At 45.8% G+C, this 14,159-nt stretch overlaps 1 protein-coding gene across 7 annotated transcripts in view; it reads right to left on the reverse strand.

The window, feature by feature from the left end:
• The window catches only part of FOXN3 (forkhead box N3), a 435,192-nt gene that overhangs the window by 356,629 nt on the left and 64,404 nt on the right, over positions 1–14,159 (reverse strand). Inside the window, exon 1 of one of the 7 annotated variants that reach the window (XM_070469773.1) lies at positions 7,653–7,835. The exons of the other annotated variants lie outside the window; for them this stretch is intronic. The gene's annotated coding sequence lies outside the window, so the exon portion shown is untranslated. Of the gene's footprint in view, positions 1–7,652; positions 7,836–14,159 lie in introns of those variants that run through there. 7 annotated transcript variants of the gene reach the window in all.

Raw genomic sequence — 14,159 nt, forward strand, 5'->3', positions numbered from 1 at the left:
TTCTTTTCAGATTCCACATATAAGGATGTCATATAATACATCTCCTTCTCTGTCTGACTTACTTCTCCCAGCATGGCTCTCCAGGTCCATCCACGTGGCTGTAAATGGCCTTACATCATTCACTTAGTGGCTGAGTAGCATTCCACCATATATGTGCACCACGTCTTCTTGATCCATTCCTCTGTCGCTGGACATTCAGGCTGCTTCCGCGTCTTGGCCGTTGTAAACAGTGCTGCCATGAACACTGGGGTACGGGTACACGCATCTTTTGGGGCCATGTTTTCTCTGGACGTATGCCCAGCAGTGGGACTGCAGGGTCACATGGTGGCAACACAGAGGAACAGTAAGTCCTCCAGCCTCACCCGAGACCTCCTGAACCAGAAACCGGGGACGGAGCCGGCCGTCTGTATGTGAACAAGCCTGCCCGGGGGATTCTGATGCACGGAGCCGGTGGTCTGTATGTGAACAAGCCTGCCCGGGGGATTCTGATGCACGGAGCCGGCGGTCTGTATGTGAACAAGCCTGCCCGGGGGATTCTGATGCACGGCGATAATCCAACCAGCTCCATTTCAGTAGGCCTGCAGTTCTAAGAGAAAGCTATGGAAATGTCAAGAAGAAGCCCAGTTATAGAGGACTATTTTAAACCAGAATGTGTTGAAGTCTTCCAAGAGACATCATCAGCTCTAATTTTTTTTAAAGGAAGAAAATACCATACGAAACACACAAACATAAGAGCTTTCTTGTTGACAAGGCACAATATACATATACCACCAGCATAATCACGGGCTCCATTTTCACATATTTATAATAAACATGTCACAACCATACTTTTTAAAACTCTCTTCCCTTTCCAAACTCTACATTTAAATTAGAACACACAAAACTACGTCTATTCTTAAACTTTACAAACCTTAAATAACGTGTGAGCACATTATGAAACCATCAGGAAAACACAGCGCAGCCCCCGACTCAGAGTGGCAAAACAAAACTCTACCCACTGGGAAAACAATATAATCAAAGGGTCTTATTCACAGCCGTGTTGGCAGGTTGATTTTACCCCAACATTTCCAGCGATAACCCAGTAAGGATGAGGTCAACCAGATGATTATTTTGAATAATTTCACCATTTACCTACAGATTTTTTTTTTAATTACCACGGTAGCCACCAGATTAAAGAGATCTAGCTGCACATGTAGATAAGAAAGACTCCAAAGATAAATTAGATTGAATCACAGAGAAAGGTAGGAGGCTTACATACCAAAATCCAATAAAAATGGGAAAATATTAATGGAAAAAGAAACTACATTTTTATACTTGGGCTTGCCTCAAGGTTGGAATGCAGAGGATGGAAAGCATATAAAAATTAGTATCTATAAAAAGAGCAGCCGCGAACACAAATAGACATTGATCACACCAAGTTGCTTGGGGCCACACGAACTCAAAAGTCAAAAAGTTATGATTCCACGCACTGCTCGCACAGAGGCAGCCACACACCAGTCTCCTCCATCGCGTCTTGTATTCTTCCCACTGCTCTAAGAAAAGATTCACACCCGCAGATGTTGGGGACCGACGGGCCTCTCAAGGGTGAGCTGGGGAACAGCGCCATCAGCACCACTCAGAAATGGAGACACTCATGGGCCCTGCCCTGGATCTGTTCAGAACATGTATTTTAATACCATGTCTAAATATGGGGAGGGGGGTACCCTTGGTGGCTCAGTGGTAAAGAATCCGCCTGCCAGTGCAGGAGATGCGGGTTTGATCCCTGATCCAAGATTCCCTAGAGAAGGAAACGGAGACCCCCTCCAAGTATTCTTGCCTGGAAAGCCCCACGGAGCCTGGCGTGCTACAGTCCATGGGGTCACAGAGTTGGACACGACTTAGCAACTGAACAACAACTAGATTTATGGGCACATCCTACTAGAGGTACGCTGCTCAAGCCTGCTTTCAGCCTCTTAGACGCACCTGGACACCCACTGTGACTTCCTGACTTTTTTCTGGTTGGTGCTGATGCCCCTTCTCAAGCACCCCAAACTAAAATATCGACATGGGAGGCAGTTGCTAGTAAGGAAGTAAATGTCCTTTATCAAACTGTATCTTATTTTGGAGCTGAAGCCACAGCGTGACTCCTATTTTACAGACTGAGAAAAACAGTTGAGAATTATTGAAGGTCAGTGCTTACTATTAGCAATTCCCAGGTGGCCCAGTGGGAAAGAATCCACCTGCCAACGCAGAAGCCGTGCGTTCGAGCCCTGGGTCGGGAAGATCCCCTGGAGAAGGAATTGGAAACCCGCTCTGGTGTTCTTGCCTGGAGATATTCATAGACCAAGGAGCCTGGCGGAGGACAGCCCACGGGGGAGCAGAGAGTCAGACATGACCGAGCACACACACCACACACACAGCCAATAGCCACGCTTCCTCTTACTGATGCTACACACACCATCTGGCATTCCCTGGAAACCCCCAAAGCAAAAGTGGAGAGCTCCACTTAAGTCAGGGTGGTATACAGTTCTGACCATTGGACCCATAATTAAGAATGTACTTTTCTTTCCTTCCTTTTTGTTCCCAACAGTAATTTCAGGTCAGGTCTCCATGCCTGAAGACCCCTTAATCAGCATCATCTCACAGCATTTTCCAATTACTTGGAAGTGTGCCTGCATCTGGATGCTGTTGTTTATTTTTTTCTTTTTTCCTATTTTGGAGTTCAGAGAGAATATACTTAGACTCTCTGTACGACAGAAAGAAGTCTCAGGATTCATTTTTCAAAGGAACACTGGAATTTTACTTTTCAGCCCTCTGAGAGAGGAATCTAGCAAACCAAAGACTTAAGCACTCTCTGGGTTAGCTTTGACAGCTTCTGCCCCCCACTCAAGAAGGAGGCTTCCAAACCAAAGTCTCTATAAGCAAACTGCCCCAGCAGCAAAGAACATCAGAAAAGAAAGAAATCGGGCATCTTCTAGGCCCATGGTTCTCAATCTTTGCTGAAGGTCAGCGTCCTCTGGTGAGGTTTTAAAAACCCCAAGGCCCAAGCCACCCTCCCCGGACCAGTAAGTCAAACCTTTAGGCCCAGAGTATTCTCAGGCTTCCTTGTGGCTCAGCAGGTAAAGAATCTGCCTGCAATGCGGGAGGCCCCGGTTCAATTCCTGGACTGGGAAGATCCGCTGGAGAAGGGACAGGCTACCCACTCCAGTATTGTTGGGCTTCCCCTGTGGCTCAGCTGGTAAAGAATCTGCCCGCAATGCGGGAGACCTGGGTTCGATCCCTGGGCTGGGAAGGTCCCCTTGAGAATGGAAACGCTCCCCACTCCAGTATTCTGGCCTGGAGAATTTCAGGGACTGTATAGTCCATGGGGTCGCAAAGAGTCAGACATGACTGAGCACCTTTCACTTGGACACAGAACCAGGCACTGAATTTTTTCAACCCCCCAGGTGATTTCAATGCCCACACAAGTGTGAGAACCCATGAGCCCAGCAGTGACGCTGACATCCACGCAGACGCCATGAGGTCGGGTGCACCCATGGCCCCGCGCCTCCGAGATTTACCCCAACTCTCCCCACGCGCCAGGCAGCTGAATCTCGGGATGTGTACATCCGCTCACATTCTAGAACCTGCTCTTCTAAAACAGCTGCTTCAGTGGGGGTAGATTTCTTTGCAATGCTCTTCTATTTAGTAAATGCTTTCTCCCCACTAAAGCAAACCTACGAAAACATGAATCACACATAGGCAAACACCAGGAGACAGTGAAGAACAGCGAAGCCTGGCGTGCTATAGCCCATGGGGTCGCAAAGAGTCGGACATGACTTAGCGACCGAATAGCAACAAAGTGACTATAAAGGACAGCTGTTTATCTCAACGGAGCATTTTCTCATCACGATTCCATCGTTTGACTCTCGCATGGCATGCCTGATGTTTTAAGGAAGCTCAGCTTTTCTTTCTTTCTTCTTTTTTTAACTGGAGGTGAAATTTCAGCTGGAAATCTACTCTAAAAGATCTTCAAGAAACCGTCCAAGTAAGAACACGGCTGTATTTATTTTTTATGAGTAGCTGAAGGCTGATCAAAACGTTCCTCCCAAGTCACAAAATGTGCAACCCGGGCATTTTTCAGGGCTCTTTTTTGGCATACTGAACACAGGTCAAGACACAAGGCAGCATTTTATTTTAATTACTCTTCTTGAACCTCCTGAATCTTCAAGCATCGATTCTTACAGAAACTCATTCATGGCTAGCAGATAATGCAGCCTTTTTTCACCCTGCAGTGACCAAGTACAGAAACTAGAGTGAACACACTTTTCTTTACCAGAGAGGTGCCGCTAACGTGTCCCTGGTCTACAACTGCCTGCGTGTGAACCTCCAGAATATCTTCCAAAACGTCTTTTCAACAAGCAGAGCTTGCTGAGCTTGCCAAACCTACTTCCGAACCTTTGTCTGCTCTGCTCTTCGGCAACTTTCCGACAGGCTACCCCATTCAAAGTCTTTCCTCTGCTCTGATCCACCTCATTACATCGTCTTCCACTTTGCTGTTACCGATTCACAGTACGGATCTTCAAAGGAGCTCCCCAAAAGGATGAAGTCAGAATCCAGATCGATCTTCTGTTAACACGGGAAGGAAGATTTATGGATATGCCCATAGAAACACACGTCCTTGGTAACTCCCAGTTAGTACAGAAGAATCAAAGTCACATATTCTACTCCACGTAAATTTGGTCCTATTTAACGATAAAAGACTACCTTATTAAAGACAAAGATAAAACAGTTGCAAATAATGGCACATGTGTTTGGTGCTGATTTTGAGTCTTTCCAGTACATCAACACCCTACGTTAAAAGGCCACTAGAGAGGAGACACAGCCACCAGCCAAAATGTTTCAGGTGAGAAATGAAGAGCAAGAAAGACTTGCCAGCAACACGTGGTTGGCTAACGGCAAAGGGGCTCCAGAATCCGGCAGACCTAGGTTCAAATCCTGGCTGTGTCTCCCTGGGTCAGATGGTCAGCCTATGACCATTTCTCTCTAAAATGCAAATAATGGGAATTCCCTGGTGGTCCACTGGTTAGGACTCCAAACTTGCACTGCCAAGGGTTCAGATTCTGGTCAGGGAACTAAGATTTCCATAAGCCGCAGAGCTCTGCCAATGAAAAAAGAAAATATAATGCAAATAATAGCAATAATGACCTTCCCAGGGTTGCTGTGAGGATTCAAAGGTTTAGAAAGTAGTGAGTACAGGTCAGCTATTCTTGCTGCATTCTAAAGAAATGCAACCCAAAATAAACCCAGGAGACAAGAGAAGTGGGTATTACCTGTGTGCACCTTACAGACGAGAAAAGGGAGGCTCCCAGAGACTGTGAACTCATCCTCCCCACAAATCTTTCTAAAACACAAAAATGACTGTGCCATTCTTGTTTAAACCTGTTCAGTGACTCTCACGAATGGGAAATGAGAGAAACATATAAAGTCCCAATTCCTTCTCTTGGCATAATCCCTGGATAAGATTCTTTTCCCCCAAAACTCAACCCAAATAGCGTTTGTTTGTTTTTTAAGATGTTTTCTTAATATGGATCTTTTTTTTTTTTTTAGTCTTTATTGAATTTGTTACAATATTGTTTCTGTTTTATGTTTTGGCTTTTCGGCCACAAGGCATGGGATCTTAACTCCCTGACCAGGGATCAAACCTGCGCCCCCTGCACTGGAAGAGGAAGTCTTAACCACTGGATGCCAGGGCAGTCCCCAGATCACCTCTGCCACAAAGTCTTTCTGCAGCTGCACAGACAGTGCTGCCCCTCCTTCTTTGGGGCTCCCACCCTACACGGACACACTTTCAGCAAAGTGCCCACAGATTTTTCTGAGCTTCTTGGTTCGGGTATCTGAACATTAACATTAAGTCCCCCAAGAACAAGGACACTAGGTTATTCATCTCTGTAGCCGGAGCAGCTAGCCTAGCACGGAGCACCTGGTAGATAGTCCATAAAGTGTTTGATGAATGAAGGAAGGAATGACTGGTCCAAAGCCACCCAACAAGTAAATGGCAGAGCCCGAGCAGACCCCACATCTTCCAACCTCCTGTTGGGCCAGCGTCCCCCGGAAACACACTGCCTTTGTCAGCAAGAGGCTGACATTGCAGAAAAGACCCGAGGCTTGATCTTCGTACTCAGGATGGACTTGCATATAACCTTAGGTCATTTGCTTAAAAACAAACAACAATAACCACAAATCTGCCTGCGTCGATTTTCACATGTGTAATAGAGGGTTCATACTTAATACTGGACTTTACACAGGAGCTGGGAAAGAAGAGAAAAATCAATCAGATAACACAGACGTGTCCCTCCTTGAAAAGTGCCTCCATCTAAAACCGTCACAATAGTAAATATAATTAGATAACAATACCAAATACCACAGTTTATCGCAATCCTTTCTTCTGAGGCTTTCAATTGGAACTGAAAACACAATTACTAATTAAATTAGACAACAGGAGGTATCATTTTCCAAATGGAGCCCCAGTGATGTAAATGAGTTACAGCAGCTACTTGAATGTCTCACTGTCATTCAAAGAGGGGGTTCTTTCCTGGGCAGGAGTCAACTCAGAAAACTAGACCCTTATCCTGCATTTGTTCCTGGACTGGAAATGCAGTTCATTTCTCTATTTCCCACGCGGTTACCGAGCCACCGTGAGATCACAAAGACGCTACAGCCCAGTTCCTCCCCTCAAGGAGCTTAAGTACGCTGGAGGGTGAAGTGCAGAATGTGAAAAGCCTAACAGAGACTTAGGCAAAGAAATAAGTCTTGGGACCTCCCCATTGTCCACGGCTAAGACTCCATGCTCCCAATGCAGGGGGAGCGGGCGAGAGTCAATCTCTGGTGCGGGGTTAATTGTTTATTTTTAAAATTTATTATTTTTTTTTTAATTAATTAAAGTCTCAAGGCAGGAGATAAAGAGCAGGCGACTCATATTTCTCACCCTGGAGGTATCTGGGTAAAAAATAAAAGCAGCTTTAAAGTAGAACAGGGAGAAACAGGAGGCCACGATCTTCAGGGAGGCTGAGAACATTCTGTTTTCTCCTCTTTTTTTAAAAAAATTCAATTCTATAGTGGAGAGCACCAAGTCCCTTCCTTCCCTTTGACTTGAAGGCTTCTCTAAATTGTGCTTGTAAAGGCATTAGGAGAAGAAAAATAAATAAATAAAGGTTTTGTAGTCCAATGGAAAATAGGGGAAATTAAATGTTAAATTTTAGAATAAAAATATTTTCTTGCTAAAGGATGGTTCAGACCTTTTTAATATGAAAAAGTGAATTCAGAATCATCTAGAAGAGGATTTAATGTGCAGCTCTGACCAAATTCACTTAATGCTGGTTTTTTGCTTTCTAGAAACATCTTGCCGGCTAGCGTTCTGGAAAAAGACATGACAAATACATCACCTCCCTTTCTTGTAATTTTATTGACAGGCTAATTTTTTGTCATAAGTTAAATGAAAAACGTTGAGTGGCTATGATGGACAAGTAAAGAGGGCATCATAGCTAGTGCCTACAGTAGTTGAGGGACTTTAAAATTAAGTCCAACTTCTGGTCCAGCTCAGCACTTACAAGGTGACCTTGGCTTAAAAATGGCTCACACTTTCCTGGCCTCAGTTTCCACATGAGTCAAAGGGGAATAATGGCGTTACCTACCCCCAACGGTGAGCAGGAATATTGCTAGAGTCAGATTACCCAGCGAGTGCTCGGCACAGAGCAAGCTTTCAAGGCTCAGAAACCGCCGAGTGAGATGCTCCAGGCTGACAGGGAGGCCCGTTAGGGTCAGTCCGCTGCAGCTGTGTCTTCTCAGGCTAAAGTGAAGATGCTCTCAACTTGAATGCAAGTGAAAGACTCAACATCAGCCGCCTGGCAAAAGAGCAAGAAAGACACCAAAATGGAAGAGAAGTCTGAAGGAAACTCCTCTCGCAGCCACATTTGCAAGGAAATGCATTTAATGTGAAATTACGAAAACAGTGCCCTCAGCACTGCTTCTGCTTCCCTCTGACATCTGATACCCAGACATCACAGAGCATCAGGAGCACAAAGAAAATGCACAGAGCAGCAGGACAGATGCTTTCAGTCATCTTCTCACTCGAAGCCGTGGAGTAGGGGCTGGGAGCATGGCAGAGGGAGGAAACACAAGATCTGCCCGTGGTAAATTTACACCAGATTTCTAGGACCCAGGATATTCCTAAGAAAGTATACAGAGATAGTGACAAAGCCAGCAACAAATGACCGTGTGATTCATGGCAAGATGGAGACTTTGAAACAGATGCTCCACTTGGCCAAGTCAATCCACTACCCTCTACAGACCTGCAACAAAAGCAAATCCTCACACTAGGTTTCATAGTGCACATTAAAAAAAAAAAATCTTGCATGTAAGATTGCCTGGAGCACTAAAGTAACTAGTTAGAAAGAAAAAAGAAAGCAATGCGACTTAATCCAATTCTCTAGAATAAAATGTCCCCAGATTACTGATAACAGGAGCTTGTATGGAATACTCCTTGATATAAGCGTGTCAGATTAGGTCTTCAAAATATCTGTTTTGTACAGAGGCTTTCAATAGTAAGTGGGAGACTGACGTGCACACACTACTGATACGTGTATAAAATAGATAAGAAATGAGAACCCAGGCTTCCCAGGCGGTGCTGGCGGGACAGAATCAGACCGCCAGTGCAGCAGATGCAAGCAGCTGGGGTTCGATCCCTGAGTCGGGAAGGTCTCCTGCAGTAGGAAGTGGCACCCACTCCAGTATTCTTGCCTGGGCAATTCCATGGGCCGAGGGGACGGGCAGGCTGCAGTCCACGGGGCTAAGGAGGGTCACCTGCACAAGAGAGCCCACGGGGCAGCTCAGGGGACTCTGCTCGGCACTCTCTGGTGACCGAAACGGGAAGGAAATCCAGAGCAAGGAGGGGACATGTGCACACACAGCTGATTCACTCCGCTGACAGCAGACACTGACGCGACATCGCAAAGCAACTATACTCCAATCAAAGGAAGAAAGAAAGAAAGCGAAGCCGCTCAGCCGTGTCCGACTCTTTGCAACCCCATGGTCTGTAGCCCACCAGGCTCCTCCGTCCATGGGATTTTCCAGGCAAGAGTGCTGGAGTGGGTTGCCACTTCCTTCTCCAGGAGATCTTCCCGACCCAGGGATTGAACCCGGGTCTCCCGCGGTGCGGGCAGACGCTTCACCGCCTGAGCCACCAGGAAAGGAGACCCACTCCAATCAAAAATCAATTACTAAACAAACAGCAAGTGGGAAATGCAACGTAAAGAAACTGAATGAACAGGTGAAAAACCAAAGAACAAAGGGGCTGAATTCTGGCCTCCGTGAGCTGGAAGACTCCTGTGGTCCCTACCAGTATCAGCTTGGGGTTGGACACTGTCCTAGGAAGTCCACAATCTCACCAGGCAGATATGCCAACTGAAACAATACAATGGGTGACCATGAACCCTTCCAAAGGCTTCCATTTACTCAACATATTTTTTCCAACATATTTTCTGTTAGTGGCAATAACGCAGGTGTTCCCAAAGAGAGAAGTCCTCTAGTAGATAATACTGTTGTTATCTAACCGTCACCGACATTCCTGTGTTCCCCTTACATCTTAGCCAAGGACTTATCACAACCTGCGATTTTCTTATCATTTCGCTGCTGACTGTGGGGATCACCCACTTCTGAATGTAATTTCCTGAAGGTAAACTACCTCCCCTGTCCCGGCATGTAGCCCAGTACCTACCTGCTAATAAGCAGAAGGCATGCATTAAATATCTGTTGGATATATAGATGGAATCTGCACTGTGGAAGTAGGAGCTTTGCTCTTCTCATTTCACTTCAAACATATCATTTGGGTGTCATTAAAATTCTGTCTTTAAATTCAACTGACTGGGGGACTTCCCACCGGTCTAGTGGTTAAGACACGGAGCTTCCAAAGCAGGGTTTGCAGGTTTGATCCCTGGTCAGGTAACTGAGATTCCACCTTGCACAGCCGCCAAGAAAAGAAAAATCTTCACTGGGTGAAACAGCTGAGTAATGAGAACTATAAGACATTAAGGAAAGAGACGGAAGACAATACAAATAAACTTCGCTCATGAATTATAATAAGTAATATTTTTTTTTAAAGTCAACTGACTGGGATTTTGGTACGCACTCTCAACACAGCTGTGTATCCTTGAGCAAACTTTTCCACCTCTCTGATTTCCTTTCTGGGGGTGCCTGAACTATTCTCCTAAAGGTTCCTTATATCAATAGCATTCTAAGATTATTTTGGAAAATATAATCCAAAAGACCTGAGCTATGATAATTAATAAAGTTTACAATAATCAGAACAAATAAACAGGAGCATTTTGAGATTGTTTTATTGAGTTAGTCATGGTTGTCTTGAGTTAGCTCATTTCTCTGCAGAGTCACACACTGTATGTACCCTTCCGCATCTGGCCCTTAGAAAGGGTAAAGTGGACGAGGAGGCTAATGTCCACTTCCTAAAATAAAAGCAAGCCCCTGCTCGCCTGTGCAGGTCATCTCTGCAGCCTCTATGCCAGACTCCTAATCTGAGAAGCAACTGGCATTTAATCAAGTGGTTCTTAGAGATTTTGATTTTTCCAGCCGCCAACGGGTTAACACACTGAGATCGTCCTTTGTTTTACAAAGGGGCAGGAAAACACAGGGAGCTGATACAGTCCATTATTAAAATTGCATTTCAGCAGAGGCAGACAACTCCAGCCACCTGACGCAGGGCTGAGCCATCCTGTCTTGCTACAAACCCAAAGCTATTCCATTAAAAGCATAAGCAAGACAACAGAGCCGACAGCTCCGCAAGCTCCCGGGTAGACAGCAGCCATCAGTCCTGCCGGCGAAGTATTTAGCCACAGATGGAGAAAAGACATTTCTTTGATTGAAGGATAAGAGAAAGGAATACAGAGCCACTTTGCAATCAGAGCAAGACTGAAAATACTTGAAGAAACAACAGCTTCGACAGTCAGACGATAAGTTTGCTACTGCAAAGTAAGAGAAAGTACCCCAAGGGGGGACGTGGAAAAGTCTGAGGGGGAATGAGGTTGTTCTTACCTGCTCCACCTTCAACTTGGATGATCACGGTTCCCACCCATTCCCCGCGTGATCATTTCTACAGAAACTAAACAATGAGCTTCTCAGGGGCCAAGCAGGCACAAAACTAAGCTCTTTAGCTTGGGCCATGTTGAGTAATATCAATAAGCTCTAGATCTTTACTTGGAAGTCAATGAAATTAGCAGGAGAGTTTAGAAGCCAGAAACACGGTGCTGGGTTATTTTTTTTAAAAAAAAAAAAAACCCTCCGACCATTCTTTGCAGCTAAACTCCAGCTCCGGTTCTCCAGGCTAGAAGAGTAGTGTTAATAGATTCTGCCTCGACTAAAAAGGGAGCCAGTGGCAGAAAATCTATTCCTCCGGCGAGGTTGCCGGGCAACGAGCAAGCTTTTGGCATGTGGCTGATGTCTCCAGGCAGCCCGGACTACACAAAGTAAGCTCTTCCATCACTTATAACTAACTTGATTTTGATGGATTAAAACCAAATCAAAACGTACTGTAACTCACTCACTTCCAAATTCAGGAATCAGGGAGAGACAGAAAACATCCCAATAGCAAACATAAGACTAAGTGACCAGGAAAAGACAAGCCCACTGAAGTTCACTCTGTTGGGTGATACGTCTCTTACACACCCTGGTATACACACGTTTGTTTTAAGATGAGAATATTCAAAAGCAACGGGAAAAAAACAGCATTCAAGAATCTTTTGGTGTAGGGGATGAATGAAAAAGGTTGAGAGCAATTAAGAGGAACAAACTTCCAATTACAAAATAAATGAGTCACAGGGATGAAATGCGCAGCGTGGGGAACACTGTGAATAATACTGTAATATCTCTGTACCATGACAGGTGGTAACTAGACATCACGGTGATCATTCTGCAATGTACAGAAATATCGAATCAGTATGTTGCATACCTGGAACTAAAACAGTGTTCTAGGTCAATTAAGCTTCAATCAAAAAAATGTATTTTGGAAAAATACTAATGTTACAAAGATGGAGCCTTAATGTTACAAGGAGTTCTGGATTCAAATACATCTTTGGGGGTGAAGGTGTTTGCACATTTTTCTGCAAACACCTGAGCCCATCAGTCACTAATCAGCAAGCCCTTACTAGGGACTCTGAGCTCCCATCCCCGAGCTGAGGACGTGATGGAAAAATGTAAGACTTTAGCCCAGGCCTCATTCAGAACAAATTTACTATTAGGATATAAGGTAAGATGGTTTTTCTCACCAACCAAGGTTCCTCCACAGGAGGTTAGTTTTGGTATTGAGTGTGTTGGCTTATGAAAGCCACCCCCAAGATATACTGGCCGAGCTGCCGAGACCCCCCAAATTATCAGGCCTGAGTGCTGAAGGCTGGTCTGCCCTTCCCCGGAGTTCCAGTGTGACCCAGGCCTACAAGCCAGGGGTCGGAGTACCATAAAACGCACTCACACTTGTTCCCAAACTTTTCTCTTTTAGAAAAACATCCTTTACAACGTTCATAATGTTTCACCTCCTTCTGTAAAAAAAAAAAAAAAAAAACAAAACCTCCTTCGGGGGACCTCCCTGGCGGTCCAGTGGTTAAGACTGCAGTTCACTGCAGGGGGCCCAGGTTAGACCCTGGTCAGGGGACTGAGGTCCCACATGTCCCACAGCACAGCCCCCCACCAAAAAAAGAAAAACAAAAACTCCTTTCGTTCAGAAAGCTGCACACACACAGACAGAGGGGTCCGCTTCTCCTGCAGTCCTGAACCTGAGGCCATCAGCAGCCACGGGCCGGCACAGGGATGCTGAGGGCAAAGGCGGCCAGACGCGGCGGCCCACACTCCCTCCGAGCAGCTGCGAGGGGAGGCTGCTGCTGCCCGCCGTCTCCCTCTCACGCGGAGCGCGGAGCTTCAAGTGGAGCGCTCATGCTCCAGATGTGGCGAGTCCCATCCGCGGCCTCGTCAGCCCCTCGTCCATTACGGATCCATGACGCCTTCCGCCAACTTCCATGCTTCTTGCAACACATTAAAATGCACAAGGGCTAAAAGCAGCCTCCTCCGTAACCAGCACGAAGATAAAACGCAACTTGATGGAAACTGATATATTATCATCACTCCCTATCAAGACATATGCCCTCAGGAAACAAAGAGTAGTCGGTTTTAACATGAACAGGGCTGGATGGTCTCCCCATCAGCTTGCCCAGGTGGCTGAGCAGGGCACTGCCACCTTCCACAAGCCTGATGCTCACCTGCTCTTTAAGGTCAAGTCCAGGCGCCACCCCAGAAAGTCTTCACGGAGCCCTCCACCCCTCCTCTCAGCTCTCCTGCTCCCTAAAGCTCTGCTCCTGCGCGGAACCTTTTCTACTTTATATTCATCCTGTGCGCACAACCATTCTCTCTCCGACCAGGTGTGTGTTCCCCAAGTGCAAGCTCAGGGCCTGATTCAGAGCAGATGCTCAATGTCAGACGATTTTGTTTTTCATTGGAAGAAAGCAAAATGCTGTGTAAATACAATCCCGAAGAAAAAAATTTTTTTTTTTTAGTTTGTAGGTCACCTGAGATATCTGGTCAAACCATTCGTGCTGCGTCATGGAAAGAGGAGTCTGTGGTCTTGAGTGTTGTCGGCTGACCCGGCTCTGCCTTTCCAAGTGGAGTGCCCTGCACACCCTGTAAGGAAGCTGGCAGACTGCAGTTCTGCAGTGGAATTATTCAGTAAGTAGAGGCCATGAGAAAACTGAGTTGGTGAACTTGCTCCTAATGTTTTCCTTTCTTAAAATGATTTCCTATGTTATTAAAGCCTCACAAGTGCATTATATAGCTTGCGTCTTTTTCATACACACACATATACACACACCAGCACACAACATCAGTTGTCCGTTGTGGATTGTTAAACTCTCTCCTTACCTGATAAGTTTGCAAGGTGGCTTCTTTCCAGTTCATAGATAATAAAACTGTTTCCTACTGTTTGTCATTAATTACTTGTTGCGGCCTCGTTTGCCTTCCCAGTGGACTGTGAGCTCCCCGAGGGTAGAAGCTATTTTACCTCGAGTTCTATTAGCGGCCCTGCATCCCAGCACGCAGCCTGGCATGGACGAGGCGCCTGCTCACTTCCTGAACCATCACTGCACGGATTA

This window comes from Odocoileus virginianus, chromosome 6 (genome assembly GCF_023699985.2).
Source record: "Odocoileus virginianus isolate 20LAN1187 ecotype Illinois chromosome 6, Ovbor_1.2, whole genome shotgun sequence".
In the NCBI taxonomy this organism is placed as follows: Eukaryota; Metazoa; Chordata; class Mammalia; order Artiodactyla; family Cervidae; genus Odocoileus; species Odocoileus virginianus.